This window comes from Osmerus eperlanus, chromosome 23, assembly GCF_963692335.1.
Source record: "Osmerus eperlanus chromosome 23, fOsmEpe2.1, whole genome shotgun sequence".
Classification (NCBI taxonomy): domain Eukaryota; kingdom Metazoa; phylum Chordata; class Actinopteri; order Osmeriformes; family Osmeridae; genus Osmerus; species Osmerus eperlanus.
Window position 1 is genome coordinate 11,452,838 of NC_085040.1, and position 18,732 is coordinate 11,471,569.

The 18,732-nt window shown below is 47.3% G+C and overlaps 9 non-coding genes across 9 annotated transcripts in view; all 9 read right to left on the reverse strand.

Annotated features, from left to right (window-relative positions):
* Positions 1 to 62, reverse strand: part of trnap-ugg (transfer RNA proline (anticodon UGG)) — a 72-nt gene extending 10 nt beyond the window's left edge. Inside the window, exon 1 of the tRNA in view lies at positions 1 to 62. This exon is cut by the window's left edge and continues 10 nt beyond it. This is a non-coding gene — a tRNA (tRNA-Pro).
* Positions 63 to 9,865: 9,803 nt separating this feature from the next.
* Positions 9,866 to 9,937, reverse strand: trnap-ugg (transfer RNA proline (anticodon UGG)). Its single transcript has one exon. It is a non-coding gene; the product is annotated as a tRNA-Pro (tRNA).
* Positions 9,938 to 11,052: 1,115 nt separating this feature from the next.
* On the reverse strand, positions 11,053 to 11,124 carry trnap-ugg (transfer RNA proline (anticodon UGG)). The gene has a single exon. It is a non-coding gene; the product is annotated as a tRNA-Pro (tRNA).
* An 858-nt stretch (positions 11,125 to 11,982) lies between these two features.
* Positions 11,983 to 12,054, reverse strand: trnap-agg (transfer RNA proline (anticodon AGG)). Its single transcript has one exon. It is a non-coding gene; the product is annotated as a tRNA-Pro (tRNA).
* Positions 12,055 to 13,222: 1,168 nt separating this feature from the next.
* Positions 13,223 to 13,294, reverse strand: trnap-cgg (transfer RNA proline (anticodon CGG)). Its single transcript has one exon. It is a non-coding gene; the product is annotated as a tRNA-Pro (tRNA).
* Positions 13,295 to 13,888: 594 nt separating this feature from the next.
* Positions 13,889 to 13,960, reverse strand: trnap-cgg (transfer RNA proline (anticodon CGG)). The gene has a single exon. It is a non-coding gene; the product is annotated as a tRNA-Pro (tRNA).
* Positions 13,961 to 14,131: 171 nt separating this feature from the next.
* trnap-cgg (transfer RNA proline (anticodon CGG)) lies at positions 14,132 to 14,203 on the reverse strand. Its single transcript has one exon. It is a non-coding gene; the product is annotated as a tRNA-Pro (tRNA).
* Positions 14,204 to 15,303: 1,100 nt separating this feature from the next.
* On the reverse strand, positions 15,304 to 15,375 carry trnap-ugg (transfer RNA proline (anticodon UGG)). The gene has a single exon. It is a non-coding gene; the product is annotated as a tRNA-Pro (tRNA).
* A 3,028-nt stretch (positions 15,376 to 18,403) lies between these two features.
* Positions 18,404 to 18,475, reverse strand: trnap-cgg (transfer RNA proline (anticodon CGG)). Its single transcript has one exon. It is a non-coding gene; the product is annotated as a tRNA-Pro (tRNA).
* Positions 18,476 to 18,732: the final 257 nt, after the last annotated feature.

Genomic DNA, 18,732 nt, shown 5'->3' on the forward strand with positions numbered 1-18,732 from the left:
GGGATTTGAACCCAGGACCTCTCGCACCCAAAGCGAGAATCATACCCCTAGACCAACGAGCCATGTTCTGGTTGCTGCTTTGATCGATTTGTTGTCACAAAACATGCATAGACAAAAAGAGTTCGAGAAACTTCTGCAGAAAATCACCCCGATCTACGTTTGGAAAGGACTGATTTGGGAATAGAACAGGAGCCCTCTTTGCCAGGTTACCTCCTTCTACAGCAATGGGCTGCAGAAGTAATGGGCTCGTCCGGGATTTGAACCCAGGACCTCTCCACCCTAAGCGAGAATCATACCCCTAGACCAACGAGCCATGTTCCAGTTGTGCTTCGATTGATCGATTTGTTGTCAAAAAACATGCTTCGACAAAGGATCCCTGCACCCTAAGTGAGAATCATACCACAAGACCAACGAGCCATGTTCTGGTTGCTGCTTTGATCGATTTGTTGTCACAAAACATGCTTAGACATAAAGAGCTGGAGAAACTTCCGCAGCAAATCACGCCGATCTACGTTGGGTAAAGGACTGATTTGGGAATAGAACAGGAGCCCTCTTTGCCATGTTACCTCCTTCAACAGCATACTGTAATGGGCTCATCCGGGATTTTAACCCAGGACCTCTCACACCCTAAGCTAGAATCATACCCCTAGACCATTGCGCCATGATCGATCTGCTGCTTCGATTGATCGATTTGTTGTCACAAAACATGCTTAGACGAAGGCTCCCTGCACCCTAAGCGAGAATCATACCACGAGACCAACGAGCCATGTTCTGGTTGCTGCTTTGATCGATTTGTCGTCACAAAACATGCTTAGACGAAGGCTCCCTGCACCCTAAGCGAGAATCATACCACGAGACCAATGAGCCATGTTCTAGTTGCTGCTTTGATCGATTTGTTGTCACAAAACATGCTTAGACATAGAGAAACTTCCGCAGCAAATCACGCCAATCTACGTTGGGTAAAGGACTGATTTTGGAATAGAACAGGAGCCCTCTTTGCCTTGTTACCTCCTTCAACAGCATACTGTAATGGGCTCGTCCGGGATTTGAACTCAGGACCTCTCGCACCCAAAGCGAGAATCATACCCCTAGACCAACGAGCCATGTTCTGGTTGCTGCTTTGATCGATTTGTTGTCACAAAACATGCGTAGACAAAAAGAGTTCGAGAAACTTCTGCAGAAAATCACCCCGATCTACGTTTGGAAAAGGACTGATTTGGGAATAGAACAGGAGCCCTCTTTGCCAGGTTACCTCCTTCTACAGCAATGGGCTGTAGAAGTAATGGGCTCGTCCGGGATTTGAACCCGGGACCTCTCGCACGAAAGCGAGAATCATACCCCTGACCAACGAGCCATGTTCTGGTTGCTGCTTTGATCGATTTGTTGTCACAAAACATGCGTAGACAAAAAGAGTTTGAGTAACTTCTGCAGAAAATCACCCCGATCTACGTTTGGAAAAGGACTGATTTGGGAATAGAACAGGAGCCCTCTTTGCCAGGTTACCTCCTTCTACAGCAATGGGCTGTAGAAGTAATGGGCTCGTCCGGGATTTGAACCCAGGACCTCTCGCACCCTAAGCGAGAATCATACCCCTGACCAACGAGCCATGTTCTGGTTGCTGCTTTGATCGATTTGTTGTCACAAAACATGCGTAGACAAAAAGAGTTCGAGAAACTTCTGCAGAAAATCACCCCGATCTACGTTTGGAAAAGGACTGATTTGGGAATAGAACAGGAGCCCTCTTTGCCAGGTTACCTCCTTCTACAGCAATGGGCTGTAGAAGTAATGGGCTTGTCCGGGATTTGAACACGGGACCTCTCGCACCCTAAGCGAGAATCATACCCCTAGACCAACGAGCCATGTTCCAGTTGCTGCTTTGATTGATCGATTTGTTGTCACAAAACATGCTTCGACAAAGGATCCCTGCACCCTAAGTGAGAATCATACCACAAGACCAACGAGCCATGTTCTGGTTGCTGCTTTGATCGATTTGTTGTCACAAAACATGCTTAGACATAAAGAGCTGGAGAAACTTCCGCAGCAAATCACGCCGATCTACGTTGGGTAAAGGACTGATTTGGGAATAGAACAGGAGCCCTCTTTGCCATGTTACCTCCTTCAACAGCATACTGTAATGGGCTCATCCGGGATTTTAACCCAGGACCTCTCACACCCTAAGCTAGAATCATACCCCTAGACCAACGAGCCATGCTCCAGCTGCTGCTTCGATTGATCGATTTGTTGTCACAAAACATGCTTAGACGAAGGCTCCCTGCACCCTAAGCGAGAATCATACCACGAGACCAACGAGCCATGTTCTGGTTGCTGCTTTGATCGATTTGTCGTCACAAAACATGCTTAGACGAAGGCTCCCTGCACCCTAAGCGAGAATCATACCACGAGACCAATGAGCCATGTTCTAGTTGCTGCTTTGATCGATTTGTTGTCACAAAACATGCTTAGACATAGAGAAACTTCCGCAGCAAATCACGCCAATCTACGTTGGGTAAAGGACTGATTTTGGAATAGAACAGGAGCCCTCTTTGCCTTGTTACCTCCTTCAACAGCATACTGTAATGGGCTCGTCCGGGATTTGAACTCAGGACCTCTCGCACCCAAAGCGAGAATCATACCCCTAGACCAACGAGCCATGTTCTGGTTGCTGCTTTGATCGATTTGTTGTCACAAAACATGCGTAGACAAAAAGAGTTCGAGAAACTTCTGCAGAAAATCACCCCGATCTACGTTTGGAAAAGGACTGATTTGGGAATAGAACAGGAGCCCTCTTTGCCAGGTTACCTCCTTCTACAGCAATGGGCTGTAGAAGTAATGGGCTCGTCCGGGATTTGAACCCGGGACCTCTCGCACGAAAGCGAGAATCATACCCCTGACCAACGAGCCATGTTCTGGTTGCTGCTTTGATCGATTTGTTGTCACAAAACATGCGTAGACAAAAAGAGTTTGAGTAACTTCTGCAGAAAATCACCCCGATCTACGTTTGGAAAAGGACTGATTTGGGAATAGAACAGGAGCCCTCTTTGCCAGGTTACCTCCTTCTACAGCAATGGGCTGTAGAAGTAATGGGCTCGTCCGGGATTTGAACCCAGGACCTCTCGCACCCTAAGCGAGAATCATACCCCTGACCAACGAGCCATGTTCTGGTTGCTGCTTTGATCGATTTGTTGTCACAAAACATGCGTAGACAAAAAGAGTTCGAGAAACTTCTGCAGAAAATCACCCCGATCTACGTTTGGAAAAGGACTGATTTGGGAATAGAACAGGAGCCCTCTTTGCCAGGTTACCTCCTTCTACAGCAATGGGCTGTAGAAGTAATGGGCTTGTCCGGGATTTGAACACGGGACCTCTCGCACCCTAAGCGAGAATCATACCCCTAGACCAACGAGCCATGTTCCAGTTGCTGCTTTGATTGATCGATTTGTTGTCACAAAACATGCTTCGACAAAGGATCCCTGCACCCTAAGTGAGAATCATACCACAAGACCAACGAGCCATGTTCTGGTTGCTGCTTTGATCGATTTGTTGTCACAAAACATGCTTAGACATAAAGAGCTGGAGAAACTTCCGCAGCAAATCACGCCGATCTACGTTGGGTAAAGGACTGATTTGGGAATAGAACAGGAGCCCTCTTTGCCATGTTACCTCCTTCAACAGCATACTGTAATGGGCTCATCCGGGATTTTAACCCAGGACCTCTCACACCCTAAGCTAGAATCATACCCCTAGACCAACGAGCCATGCTCCAGCTGCTGCTTCGATTGATCGATTTGTTGTCACAAAACATGCTTAGACGAAGGCTCCCTGCACCCTAAGCGAGAATCATACCACGAGACCAACGAGCCATGTTCTGGTTGCTGCTTTGATCGATTTGTCGTCACAAAACATGCTTAGACGAAGGCTCCCTGCACCCTAAGCGAGAATCATACCACGAGACCAATGAGCCATGTTCTAGTTGCTGCTTTGATCGATTTGTTGTCACAAAACATGCTTAGACATAGAGAAACTTCCGCAGCAAATCACGCCAATCTACGTTGGGTAAAGGACTGATTTTGGAATAGAACAGGAGCCCTCTTTGCCTTGTTACCTCCTTCAACAGCATACTGTAATGGGCTCGTCCGGGATTTGAACTCAGGACCTCTCGCACCCAAAGCGAGAATCATACCCCTAGACCAACGAGCCATGTTCTGGTTGCTGCTTTGATCGATTTGTTGTCACAAAACATGCGTAGACAAAAAGAGTTCGAGAAACTTCTGCAGAAAATCACCCCGATCTACGTTTGGAAAAGGACTGATTTGGGAATAGAACAGGAGCCCTCTTTGCCAGGTTACCTCCTTCTACAGCAATGGGCTGTAGAAGTAATGGGCTCGTCCGGGATTTGAACCCGGGACCTCTCGCACGAAAGCGAGAATCATACCCCTGACCAACGAGCCATGTTCTGGTTGCTGCTTTGATCGATTTGTTGTCACAAAACATGCGTAGACAAAAAGAGTTTGAGTAACTTCTGCAGAAAATCACCCCGATCTACGTTTGGAAAAGGACTGATTTGGGAATAGAACAGGAGCCCTCTTTGCCAGGTTACCTCCTTCTACAGCAATGGGCTGTAGAAGTAATGGGCTCGTCCGGGATTTGAACCCAGGACCTCTCGCACCCTAAGCGAGAATCATACCCCTGACCAACGAGCCATGTTCTGGTTGCTGCTTTGATCGATTTGTTGTCACAAAACATGCGTAGACAAAAAGAGTTCGAGAAACTTCTGCAGAAAATCACCCCGATCTACGTTTGGAAAAGGACTGATTTGGGAATAGAACAGGAGCCCTCTTTGCCAGGTTACCTCCTTCTACAGCAATGGGCTGTAGAAGTAATGGGCTTGTCCGGGATTTGAACACGGGACCTCTCGCACCCTAAGCGAGAATCATACCCCTAGACCAACGAGCCATGTTCCAGTTGCTGCTTTGATTGATCGATTTGTTGTCACAAAACATGCTTCGACAAAGGATCCCTGCACCCTAAGTGAGAATCATACCACAAGACCAACGAGCCATGTTCTGGTTGCTGCTTTGATCGATTTGTTGTCACAAAACATGCTTAGACATAAAGAGCTGGAGAAACTTCCGCAGCAAATCACGCCGATCTACGTTGGGTAAAGGACTGATTTGGGAATAGAACAGGAGCCCTCTTTGCCATGTTACCTCCTTCAACAGCATACTGTAATGGGCTCATCCGGGATTTTAACCCAGGACCTCTCACACCCTAAGCTAGAATCATACCCCTAGACCAACGAGCCATGCTCCAGCTGCTGCTTCGATTGATCGATTTGTTGTCACAAAACATGCTTAGACGAAGGCTCCCTGCACCCTAAGCGAGAATCATACCACGAGACCAACGAGCCATGTTCTGGTTGCTGCTTTGATCGATTTGTCGTCACAAAACATGCTTAGACGAAGGCTCCCTGCACCCTAAGCGAGAATCATACCACGAGACCAATGAGCCATGTTCTAGTTGCTGCTTTGATCGATTTGTTGTCACAAAACATGCTTAGACATAGAGAAACTTCCGCAGCAAATCACGCCAATCTACGTTGGGTAAAGGACTGATTTTGGAATAGAACAGGAGCCCTCTTTGCCTTGTTACCTCCTTCAACAGCATACTGTAATGGGCTCGTCCGGGATTTGAACTCAGGACCTCTCGCACCCAAAGCGAGAATCATACCCCTAGACCAACGAGCCATGTTCTGGTTGCTGCTTTGATCGATTTGTTGTCACAAAACATGCGTAGACAAAAAGAGTTCGAGAAACTTCTGCAGAAAATCACCCCGATCTACGTTTGGAAAAGGACTGATTTGGGAATAGAACAGGAGCCCTCTTTGCCAGGTTACCTCCTTCTACAGCAATGGGCTGTAGAAGTAATGGGCTCGTCCGGGATTTGAACCCGGGACCTCTCGCACGAAAGCGAGAATCATACCCCTGACCAACGAGCCATGTTCTGGTTGCTGCTTTGATCGATTTGTTGTCACAAAACATGCGTAGACAAAAAGAGTTTGAGTAACTTCTGCAGAAAATCACCCCGATCTACGTTTGGAAAAGGACTGATTTGGGAATAGAACAGGAGCCCTCTTTGCCAGGTTACCTCCTTCTACAGCAATGGGCTGTAGAAGTAATGGGCTCGTCCGGGATTTGAACCCAGGACCTCTCGCACCCTAAGCGAGAATCATACCCCTGACCAACGAGCCATGTTCTGGTTGCTGCTTTGATCGATTTGTTGTCACAAAACATGCGTAGACAAAAAGAGTTCGAGAAACTTCTGCAGAAAATCACCCCGATCTACGTTTGGAAAAGGACTGATTTGGGAATAGAACAGGAGCCCTCTTTGCCAGGTTACCTCCTTCTACAGCAATGGGCTGTAGAAGTAATGGGCTTGTCCGGGATTTGAACACGGGACCTCTCGCACCCTAAGCGAGAATCATACCCCTAGACCAACGAGCCATGTTCCAGTTGCTGCTTTGATTGATCGATTTGTTGTCACAAAACATGCTTCGACAAAGGATCCCTGCACCCTAAGTGAGAATCATACCACAAGACCAACGAGCCATGTTCTGGTTGCTGCTTTGATCGATTTGTTGTCACAAAACATGCTTAGACATAAAGAGCTGGAGAAACTTCCGCAGCAAATCACGCCGATCTACGTTGGGTAAAGGACTGATTTGGGAATAGAACAGGAGCCCTCTTTGCCATGTTACCTCCTTCAACAGCATACTGTAATGGGCTCATCCGGGATTTTAACCCAGGACCTCTCACACCCTAAGCTAGAATCATACCCCTAGACCAACGAGCCATGCTCCAGCTGCTGCTTCGATTGATCGATTTGTTGTCACAAAACATGCTTAGACGAAGGCTCCCTGCACCCTAAGCGAGAATCATACCACGAGACCAACGAGCCATGTTCTGGTTGCTGCTTTGATCGATTTGTCGTCACAAAACATGCTTAGACGAAGGCTCCCTGCACCCTAAGCGAGAATCATACCACGAGACCAATGAGCCATGTTCTAGTTGCTGCTTTGATCGATTTGTTGTCACAAAACATGCTTAGACATAGAGAAACTTCCGCAGCAAATCACGCCAATCTACGTTGGGTAAAGGACTGATTTTGGAATAGAACAGGAGCCCTCTTTGCCTTGTTACCTCCTTCAACAGCATACTGTAATGGGCTCGTCCGGGATTTGAACCCAGGACCTCTCGCACCCAAATCGAGAATCATACCCCTAGACCAACGAGCCATGTTCTGGTTGCTGCTTTGATCGATTTGTTGTCACAAAACATGCGTAGACAAAAAGAGTTCGAGAAACTTCTGCAGAAAATCACCCCGATCTACGTTTGGAAAAGGACTGATTTGGGAATAGAACAGGAGCCCTCTTTGCCAGGTTACCTCCTTCTACAGCAATGGGCTGTAGAAGTGATGGGCTCGTCCGGGATTTGAACCCGGGACCTCTCGCACGAAAGCGAGAATCATACCCCTGACCAACGAGCCATGTTCTGGTTGCTGCTTTGATCGATTTGTTGTCACAAAACATGCGTAGACAAAAAGAGTTCGAGTAACTTCTGCAGAAAATCACCCCGATCTACGTTTGGAAAAGGACTGATTTGGGAATAGAACAGGAGCCCTCTTTGCCAGGTTACCTCCTTCTACAGCAATGGGCTGTAGAAGTAATGGGCTCGTCCGGGATTTGAACCCAGGACCTCTCGCACCCTAAGCGAGAATCATACCCCTGACCAACGAGCCATGTTCTGGTTGCTGCTTTGATCGATTTGTTGTCACAAAACATGCGTAGACAAAAAGAGTTCGAGAAACTTCTGCAGAAAATCACCCCGATCTACGTTTGGAAAAGGACTGATTTGGGAATAGAACAGGAGCCCTCTTTGCCAGGTTACCTCCTTCTACAGCAATGGGCTGTAGAAGTAATGGGCTCGTCTGGGATTTGAACCCGGGACCTCTCGCACCCTAAGCGAGAATCATACCCCTAGACCAACGAGCCATGCTCCAGCTGCTGCTTCGATTGATTGATTTGTTGTCACAAAACATGCTTAGACAAAGGCTCCCTGCACCCTCAGCGAGAATCATACCACGAGACCAACGAGCCATGTTCTGGTTGCTGATTTGATCGATTTGTTGTCACAAAACATGCGTAGACAAAAAGAGTTCGAGAAACTTCTGCAGAAAATCACCTTGATCTACGTTTGGAAAAGGACTGATTTGGGAATAGAACAGGAGCCCTCTTTGCCATGTTACCTCCTTCAACAGCATTCTGTAATGGGCTCATCTGGGATTTGAACCCAGGACCTCTCGCACCCTAAGCTAGAATCATACCCCTAGACCAACGAGCCATGCTCCAGCTGATGCTTCGATTGATCGATTTGTTGTCACAAAACATGCTTAGACAAAGGCGCCCTGCACCCTAAGCGAGAATCATACCACAAGACCAACGAGCCATGTTCTGGTTGCTGCATTGATCGATTTTTTGTCGCAAAACACGCGTAGACAAAAAGAGCTGGAGAAACTTCTGCTGAAAATCACCCCGATCGACGTTGGGTAAAAGACAGATTTGGGAATAGAACAGGAGCTTTCTTCACTAAATAAACTCCTTCAACAACTTACTGTAAAGGTCTCATTCGGGATTTGAACCCAGGACCTCTCGCACCCTAAGCGAGAATCATACCCCTGACCAACGAGCCATGTTCTGGTTGCTGCTTTGATCGATTTGTTGTCACAAAACATGCGTAGACAAAAAGAGTTCGAGAAACTTCTGCAGAAAATCACCCCGATCTACGTTTGGAAAAGGACTGATTTGGGAATAGAACAGGAGCCCTCTTTGCCAGGTTACCTCCTTCTACAGCAATGGGCTGTAGAAGTAATGGGCTCGTCTGGGATTTGAACCCGGGACCTCTCGCACCCTAAGCGAGAATCATACCCCTAGACCAACGAGCCATGCTCCAGCTGCTGCTTCGATTGATTGATTTGTTGTCACAAAACATGCTTAGACAAAGGCTCCCTGCACCCTAAGCGAGAATCATACCACGAGACCAACGAGCCATGTTCTGGTTGCTGCTTTGATCGATTTGTTGTCACAAAACATGCGTAGACAAAAAGAGTTCGAGAAACTTCTGCAGAAAATCACCTTGATCTACGTTTGGAAAAGGACTGATTTGGGAATAGAACAGGAGCCCTCTTTGCCATGTTACCTCCTTCAACAGCATTCTGTAATGGGCTCATCTGGGATTTGAACCCAGGACCTCTCGCACCCTAAGCTAGAATCATACCCCTAGACCAACGAGCCATGCTCCAGCTGATGCTTCGATTGATCGATTTGTTGTCACAAAACATGCTTAGACAAAGGCGCCCTGCACCCTAAGCGAGAATCATACCACAAGACCAACGAGCCATGTTCTGGTTGCTGCATTGATCGATTTTTTGTCGCAAAACACGCGTAGACAAAAAGAGCTGGAGAAACTTCTGCTGAAAATCACCCCGATCGACGTTGGGTAAAAGACAGATTTGGGAATAGAACAGGAGCTTTCTTCACTAAATAAACTCCTTCAACAACTTACTGTAAAGGTCTCGTTCGGGATTTGAACCCGGGACCTCTCGCACGAAAGCAAGAATCATACCCCTGACCAACGAGCCATGTTCTGGTTGCTGCTTTGAATGATTTGTTGTCACAAAACATGCTTAGACCTAAAGAGCTGGAGAAAATTCCACAGCAAATCATGCCGATCTACGTTAGGTAAAGGACTGATTTGGGAATAGAACAGGAGCCCTCTTTGCCTTGTTACCTCCTTCAACAGCATACTGTAATGGGCTCGTCCGGGATTTGAACCCAGGACCTCTCGCACCCAAAGCGAGAATCATACCCCTAGACCAACGAGCCATGTTCTGGTTGCTGCTTTGATCGATTTGTTGTCACAAAGAATGAGTACACAAAAAGAGCTGGAGAAACTTCTGCAGCAAATCACCCCGATATACGTTGGGTAAAGGACTGATTTGGGAAAAGAAAAGGAGCCCTCTTTGCCATGTTACCTCCTTCAACAGCATACTGTAATGGGCTCGTCCAGGATTTGAACCCAGGACCTCTAGCACCTTATGCGAGAATCATACCCCTAGACCAATGAGCCATGTTCCAGTAGCTGCTTCAATTGATCGATTTTTTGTCACAAAACATGCTTAGACAAATGCTCCCTGCACCCTAAGAGAGAATCATACCACAAGACCAACGAGCCATGTTCTGGTTGCTGCTTTGATCGATTTGTCGTCACAAAACATGCTTAGACGAAGGCTCCCTGCACCCTAAGCGAGAATCATACCACGAGACCAATGAGCCATGTTCTAGTTGCTGCTTTGATCGATTTGTTGTCACAAAACATGCGTAGACAAAAAGAGTTCGAGAAACTTCTGCAGAAAATCACCCCGATCTACGTTTGGAAAAGGACTGATTTGGGAATAGAACAGGAGCCCTCTTTGCCAGGTTACCTCCTTCTACAGCAATGGGCTGTAAAAGTAATGGGCTCGTCCGGGATTTGAACCCGGGACCTCTCGCACGAAAGCGAGAATCATACCCCTGACCAACGAGCCATGTTCTGGTTGCTGCTTTGATCGATTTGTTGTCACAAAACATGCGTAGACAAAAAGAGTTCGAGAAACTTCTGCAGAAAATCACCCAGATCTACGTTTGTAAAAGGACTGATTTGGGAATAGAACAGGAGCTTTCTTCACTAAATAAACTCCTTCAACAACTTACTGTAAAGGTCTCGTCCGGGATTTGAACCCGGGACCTCTCGCACGAAAGCGAGAATCATACCCCTGACCAACGAGCCATGTTCTGGTTGCTGCTTTGAACGATTTTTTGTCACAAAACATGCTTAGACCTAAAGAGCTGGAGAAAATTCCACAGCAAATCATGCCGATCTACGTTGGGTAAAGGACTGATTTGGGAATAGAACAGGAGCCCTCTTTGCCTTGTTACCTCCTTCAACAGCATACTGTAATGGGCTCGTCCGGGATTTGAACCCAGGACCTCTCGCACCCAAAGCGAGAATCATACCCCTAGACCAACGAGCCATGTTCTGGTTGCTGCTTTGATCGATTTGTTGTCACAAAGAATGAGTACACAAAAAGAGCTGGAGAAACTTCTGCAGCAAATCACCCCGATATACGTTGGGTAAAGGACTGATTTTGGAAAAGAAAAGGAGCCCTCTTTGCCATGTTACCTCCTTCAACAGCATACTGTAATGGGCTCGTCCAGGATTTGAACCCAGGACCTCTAGCACCTTATGCGAGAATCATACCACGAGACCAACGAGCCATGTTCTGGTTGCTGCTTTGATCGATTTGTCGTCACAAAACATGCTTAGACGAAGGCTCCCTGCACCCTAAGCGAGAATCATACCACGAGACCAATGAGCCATGTTCTAGTTGCTGCTTTGATCGATTTGTTGTCACAAAACATGCTTAGACATAGAGAAACTTCCGCAGCAAATCACGCCAATCTACGTTGGGTAAAGGACTGATTTGGGAAAAGAAATGGAGCCCTCTTTGCCATGTTACCTCCTTCAACAGCATACTGTAATGGGCTCGTCCAGGATTTGAACCCAGGACCTCTAGCACCTTATGCGAGAATCATACCCCTAGACCAATGAGCCATGTTCCAGTTGCTGCTTCGATTGATCGATTTGTTGTCACAAAACATGCTTAGACAAAGGCTCCCTGCACCCTAAGCGAGAATCATACCACGAGACCAACGAGCCATGTTCTGGTTGCTGCTTTGATCGATTTGTTGTCAAAAAACATGCTTAGACATAAAGAGCTGGAGAAACTTCCACAGAAAATCACGCCGATCTATGTTGGGTAAAGGACTGATTTGGGAAAAGAACAGGAGCCCTCTTTGACATGTTACCTCGTTCATCAGCATACTGTAATGGGCTCGTCCGGGATTTGAACCCGGGACCTCTCGCACCCTAAGCGAGAATCATACCCCTAGACCAACGAGCCATGTTCCGGTTGCTGCTTCGATTGATCGATTTGTTGTCACAAAACATGCTTAGACAAATGCTCCCTGCACCCTAAGAGAGAATCATACCACAAGACCAACGAGCCATGTTCTGGTTGCTGCTTTGATCGATTTGTCGTCACAAAACATGCTTAGACAAAGGCTCCCTGCACCCTAAGCGAGAATCATACCACGAGACCAATGAGCCATGTTCTAGTTGCTGCTTTGATCGATTTGTTGTCACAAAACATGCTTAGACATAGAGAAACTTCCGCAGCAAATCACGCCGATCTCCGTTGGGTAAAAGACTGATTTGGGAATAGAACAGGAGCCCTCTTTCCCAGGTTACCTCCTTCTACAGCATACTGTAATGGGCTCGTCCAGGATTTGAACCCGGGACCTCTCGCACCCAAAGCGAGAATCATACCCCTAGACCAACCAGCCATGTTCTGGTTGCTGCTTTGATCGATTTTTTGTCGCAAAGAATGCGTGGACGAAAAGAGCTGGAGTAACTTCTGCAGCAAATCACGCCGATCTCCGTTGGGTACAGGACTGATCTGAGATTATAACAGGATCCCTCGTTGCCAAGTAACCTCCTTCAACAACATACTGTAAAGGGCTCGTCCGGGATTTGAACCCAGGACCTCTCGCACCCAAAGCGAGAATCATACCACGAGACGAACGAGCCATTTTCTGGTTGCTGCTTTGATTGATTTGTTGTCACAAAACATGCTCAGACAAAGGCTCCCTGCACCCTAAGCGAGAATCATACCCCTTGACCAACGAGCAATGTTCTAGTTGCTGCTTTGAATGATCAATTTGTTGTCACATAACATGCTTAGACAAAGGCTCCCTGCACCCTAAGCGGGAATCATACCACGAGACCAACGAGCCATGTTCTCGTTGCTGCTTCAATTGATCGATCTGTTGTCACAAAACAAGCTTAGACAAAGGCTCCCTGCACCCTAAGCAAGAATCATACCACGAGACCAACGAGCCATGTTCTGGTTACTGCTTTGATTGATTTGTTGTCCAAAGAATGAGTGGACGAAAAGAGCTGGAGTAACTTCTGCAGCAAATCACGCCGATCTCCGTTGGGTACAGGACTGATCTGAGATTATAACAGGATCCCTCGTTGCCAAGTAACCTCCTTCAACAACATACTGTAAAGGGCTCGTCCGGGATTTGAACCCAGGACCTCTCGCACCCGAAGCGAGAATCATACCCCTAGACCAACGAGCCATGCTCTGGTGGCTGCTTTGATCGATTTGTTGTCACAAAACATGCTTAGACAAAGGCTCCCTGCACCCTAAGCAAGAATCATACCACGAGACCAACGAGCCATGTTCTGGTTGCTGCTTGGATCGATTTTTTGTCACAAAACATGCTTAGACAAAGGCTTCCTGCACCCTAAGCGAGAATCATACCCCAAGACCAACGAGCCATGTTCTGGATGCTGCTTTGATTGATTTGTTGTCACAAAACATGCGTAGACAAAAGAGCTGGAGAAACTTCTGCAGCAATTCACCCCGATCTACGTTGGGTAAAGGACTGATTTGGGAATAGAACAGGATGCCGCTTTGCCAGGTTACCTCCTTCAACAGCATACTGTAATGGGCTCGTCCGGGATTTGAACCCGGGAACGCTCGCACCCTAAGCAAGAATCATACCCGTAGACCAACGAGCCATATTCTAGTTGCTGCTTCGATTGATCGATTTTGAAGATTTGAAACTTCTGCAGCAAATCACCCCGATCTCCGTTGGGTAAAGGACTGATCTGAGATTAGAACAGGATCCCTCTTCGCCATGTAACCTCCTTCAACAACATACTGTAAAGGGCTCGTCCGGGATTTGAACCCAGGACCTCTTGCACCCGAAGCGAGAATCATACCCCTAGACCAACGAGCCATGTTCTGGTTGCTGCTTTGATTGATTTGTTGTCCAAAGAATGCGTGGACGAAAAGAGCTGGAGTAACTTCTGCAGCAAATCACGCTGATCTCCGTTCGGTAAAGGACTGATCTGAGATTAGAACAGGATACCTCTTCGCCAAGTAACCTCCTTCAACAACATACTGTAAAGGGCTCGTCCGGGATTTGAACCCGGGACCTCTCGCACCCGAAGCGAGAATCATACCCCTAGACCAACGAGCCATGTTCTGGTTGCTGCTTTGATTGATTTGTTCAAAGAATGCTTGGACGAAAAGAGCTGGAGTAACTTCTGCAGCAAATCACGACGATCTCCGTTGGGTAAAGGACTGATTTGGGAATAGAACAGGAGCCCTCTTTGCCATGTTACCTCCTTCAACAGCATACTGTAATGGGCTCATCCGGGATTTTAACCCAGGACCTCTCACACCCTAAGCTAGAATCATACCCCTAGATCATTGCGCCATGATCGATCTGCTGCTTCGATTGATCGATTTGTTGTCACAAAACATGCTTAGACGAAGGCTCCCTGCACCCTAAGCGAGAATCATACCACTAGACCAATGAGCCATGTTCTGGTTGCTGCTTTGATCGATTTGTTGTCACAAAACATGCTTAGACATAGAGAAACTTCCGCAGCAAATCACGCCTATCTACGTTGGGTAAAGGACTGATTTGGGAATAGAACAGGAGCCCTCTTTGCCTTGTTACCTCTAAACAGCATACTGTAATGGGCCCGTCCGGGTTTTGAACCCAGGACCTCTCGCACCCAAAGCGAGAATCATACCCCTAGACCAATGAGCCATGTTCAGGTTGCTGCTTTGATCGATTTGTTGTCACAAAACATGCATAGACAAAAAGAGTTCGAGAAACTTCTGCAGAAAATCACCCCGATCTACGTTTGGAAAAGGACTGATTTGGGAATAGAACAGGAGCCCTCTTTGCCAGGTTACCTCCTTCTACAGCAATGGGCTGCAGAAGTAATGGGCTCGTCCGGGATTTAAACCCAGGACCTCTCGCACCCTAAGCGAGAATCATACCCCTAGACCAACGAGCCATGTTCCAGTTGTGCTTCGATTGATCGATTTGTTGTCACAAAACATGCTTCGACAAAGGATCCCTGCACCCTAAGCGAGAATCATACCACGAGACCAATGAGCCATGTTCTGGTTGCTTCTTTGATCGATTTGTTGTCACAAAACATGCTTAGACATAGAGAAACTTCCGCAGCAAATCACGCCGATCGACGTTGGGTAAAAGACAGATTTGGGAATAGAACAGGAGCCCTCTTCACTAAATAACCTCCTTCAACAACTTACTGTAAAGGGCTCATCCGGGATTTGAACCCAGGACCTCTCGCACCCAAAGCGAGAATCATACCCCTAGACCAACGAGCCATGTTCTGGTTGCTGCTTTGATCGATTTGTTGTCACAAAACATTCTTAGACCTAAAGAGCTGGAGAAACTTCCACAGCAAATCATGCCGATCTACGTTGGGTAAAGGACTGATTTGGGAATCGAACAGGAGCCCTCTATGCCTTGTTACCTCCTTCAACAGCATACTGTAATGGGCTCGTCCGGGATTTGAACCCGGGACCTCTCGCACGAAATCGAGAATCATACCCCTGACCAACGAGCCATGTTCTGGTTGCTGCTTTGAACGATTTGTTGTCACAAAACATGCGTAGACAAAAAGAGTTCGAGAAACTTCTGCAGAGAATCACCCCGATCTACGTTTGGAAAAGGACTGATTTGGGAATAGAACAGGAGCCCTCTTTGCCAGGTTACCTCCTTCTACAGCAATGGGCTGTAGAAGTAATGGGCTCGTCCAGGATTTGAACCCGGGACCTCTCGCACGAAAGCGAGAATCATACCACTGACCAACTAGCCATGTTCTGGTTCCTGCTTTGAACGATTTGTTGTCACAAAACATGCGTAGACAAAAAGAGTTCGAGAAACTTCTGCAGAGAATCACCCCGATCTACGTTTGGAAAAGGACTGATTTGGGAATAGAACAGGAGCCCTCTTTGCCAGGTTACCTCCTTCTACAGCAATGGGCTGTAGAAGTAATGGGCTCGTCCAGGATTTGAATCCGGGACCTCTCGCACGAAAGCGAGAATCATACCACTGACCAACGAGCCATGTTCTGGTTCCTGCTTTGAACGATTTGTTGTCACAAAACATGCGTAGACAAAAAGAGTTCGAGAAACTTCTGCAGAGAATCACCCCGATCTACGTTTGGAAAAGGACTGATTTGGGAATAGAACAGGAGCCCTCTTTGCCAGGTTACCTCCTTCTACAGCAATGGGCTGTAGAAGTAATGGGCTCGTCCGGGATTTGAACCCGGGACCTCTCGCACGAAAGCGAGAATCATACCCCTGACCAACGAGCCATGTTCTGGTTGCTGCTTTGATCTATTTGTTGTCACAAAACATGCGTAGACAAAAAGAGTTCGAGAAACTTCTGCAGAAAATCACCCCGATCTACGTTTGGAAAAGGACTGATTTGGGAATAGAACAGGAGCCCTCTTTGCCATGTTACCTCCTTCAACAGCATACTGTAATGGGCTCATCTGGGATTTGAACCCAGGACCTCTCGCACCCTAAGCTAGAATCATACCCCTAGACCAACGAGCCATGCTCCAGCTTCTGCTTCGATTGATCGATTTGTTGTCACAAAACATGCTTAGACAAAGGTGCCCTGCACCCTAAGCGAGAATCATACCACAAGACCAACGAGCCATGTTCTGGTTGCTGCATTGATCGATTTTTTGTCGCAAAACACGCGTAGACAAAAAGAGCTGGAGAAACTTCTGCAGAAAATCACCCCGATCGACGTTGGGTAAAAGACAGATTTGGGAATAGAACAGGAGCCCTCTTCACTAAATAAACTCCTTCAAAAACTTACTGTAAAGGTCTCGTCAGGGATTTGAACCCGGGACCTCTCGCACCCAAAGCGAGAATCATACCCCTAGACCAACGAGCCATGTTCTGGTTGCTGCTTTGATCGATTTGTTGTCACAAAGAATGCATAGACAAAAAGAGCTGGAGAAACTTCTGCAGCAAATCACCCAGATCTACGTTGGGTAAAGGACTGATCAGAGATTAGAACAGGTTCCCTCTTCGCCAAGTAACCTCCTTCAACAACCTACTGTAAAGGGCTCGTCCGGGATTTGAACATTTACATTTAGTCATTTAGCAGACGCTCTTATCCAGAGCGATTTACAGTAAGTACAGGGACATTCCCCCGAGGCAAGTAGGGTGAAGTGCCTTGCCCAAGGACACAACGTCAGTTTTCACTGCTGGGAATCGAACCGGCGACCTTATGATTACTAGCCCGATTTCCTAACCGCTCAGCCACCTGACTCCCTAACCCGGGACCTCTCGCACCCAAAGCGAGAATCATACCCCTAGACCAACGAGCCATGTTCTGGTTGCTGCTTTGATCGATTTGTTGTCACAAAACATGCGTAGACAAAAAGAGCTGGAGAAACTTCTGCAGCAAATCACCCAGATCTACGTTGGGTAAAGGACTGATTTGGGAATAGAACAGGAGCCCTCTTTGCCAGGTTACCTCCTTCTACAGCATACTGTAATGGGCTCGTCCGGGATTTGAACCCGGGACCTCTCGCACCCGAAGCGAGAATCACACCCCTAGACCAATGAGCCATGTTCTGGTTGCTGCTTTGATCGATTTGTTGTCACAAAGAATGCGTAGACAAAAAGAGCTGGAGAAACTTCTGCAGCAAATCACGCCGATCTCCGTTGGGTAAAGTACTGATCTGAGATTATAACAGGATCCCTCTTTGCCAAGTAACCTCCTTCAACAACATACTGTAAAAGGCTCGTCCGGGATTTGAACACAGGACCTCTCGCACCTGAAGCGAGAATCATACCCCTAGACCAACGCTCTGGTTGCTGCTTTGATCGATTTGTTGTCACAAAACATGCGTAGACAAAAAGAGCTGGAGAAACTTCTGCAGCAATTCACCCCGATCTACGTTGGGTAAAGGACTGATTTGGGAATAGAATAGGAGGCCGCTTTGCCAGGTTACCTCCTTCAACAGCATACTGTAATGGGCTTGTCCGGGATCTGAACCCGGGACCGCTCGCACCCTAAGCAAGAATCATACCCGTAGACCAACGAGCCTTATTCTAGTTGCTGCTTCGATTGATCGATTTGTTGTCACAAAACATGCTTAGACAAAGGCTCCCTGCACCCTAAGCGAGAATCATACCACGAGACCAACGAGCCATGTTCTGGTTGCTGCTTTGATCGATTTGTTGTCACAAAACATGCGTAGACAAAAAGAGCTGTGAAACTTCTGCAGCAAATCACCCCGATATCCGTTGGGTAAAGGACTGATCCGAGATTAGAACAGGATCCCTCTTCGCCATGTAACCTCCTTCAACAACATACTGTAAAGGGCTCGTCCGGGATTTGAACCCGGGACCTCTTGCACCCGAAGCGAGAATCATACCCCTAGACTAACGAGCCATGTTCTGGTTGCTGCTTTGATTGATTTGTTGTCCAAAGAATGCGTAGACGAAAAGAGCTGGAGTAACTTCTGCAGCAAATCATGCCGATCTCCGTTGGGTAAAGGATTGATTTGGGAATAGAACAGAAGCCCTCTTTGCCATGTTACCTCCTTCAACAGCATACTGTAATGGTCTCGTCCGGGATTTGAACACGGGACCTCTCGCACCCTAACAAAGAATCAAACCCCTAGACCAACGAGCCATGTTGCTGCTTCA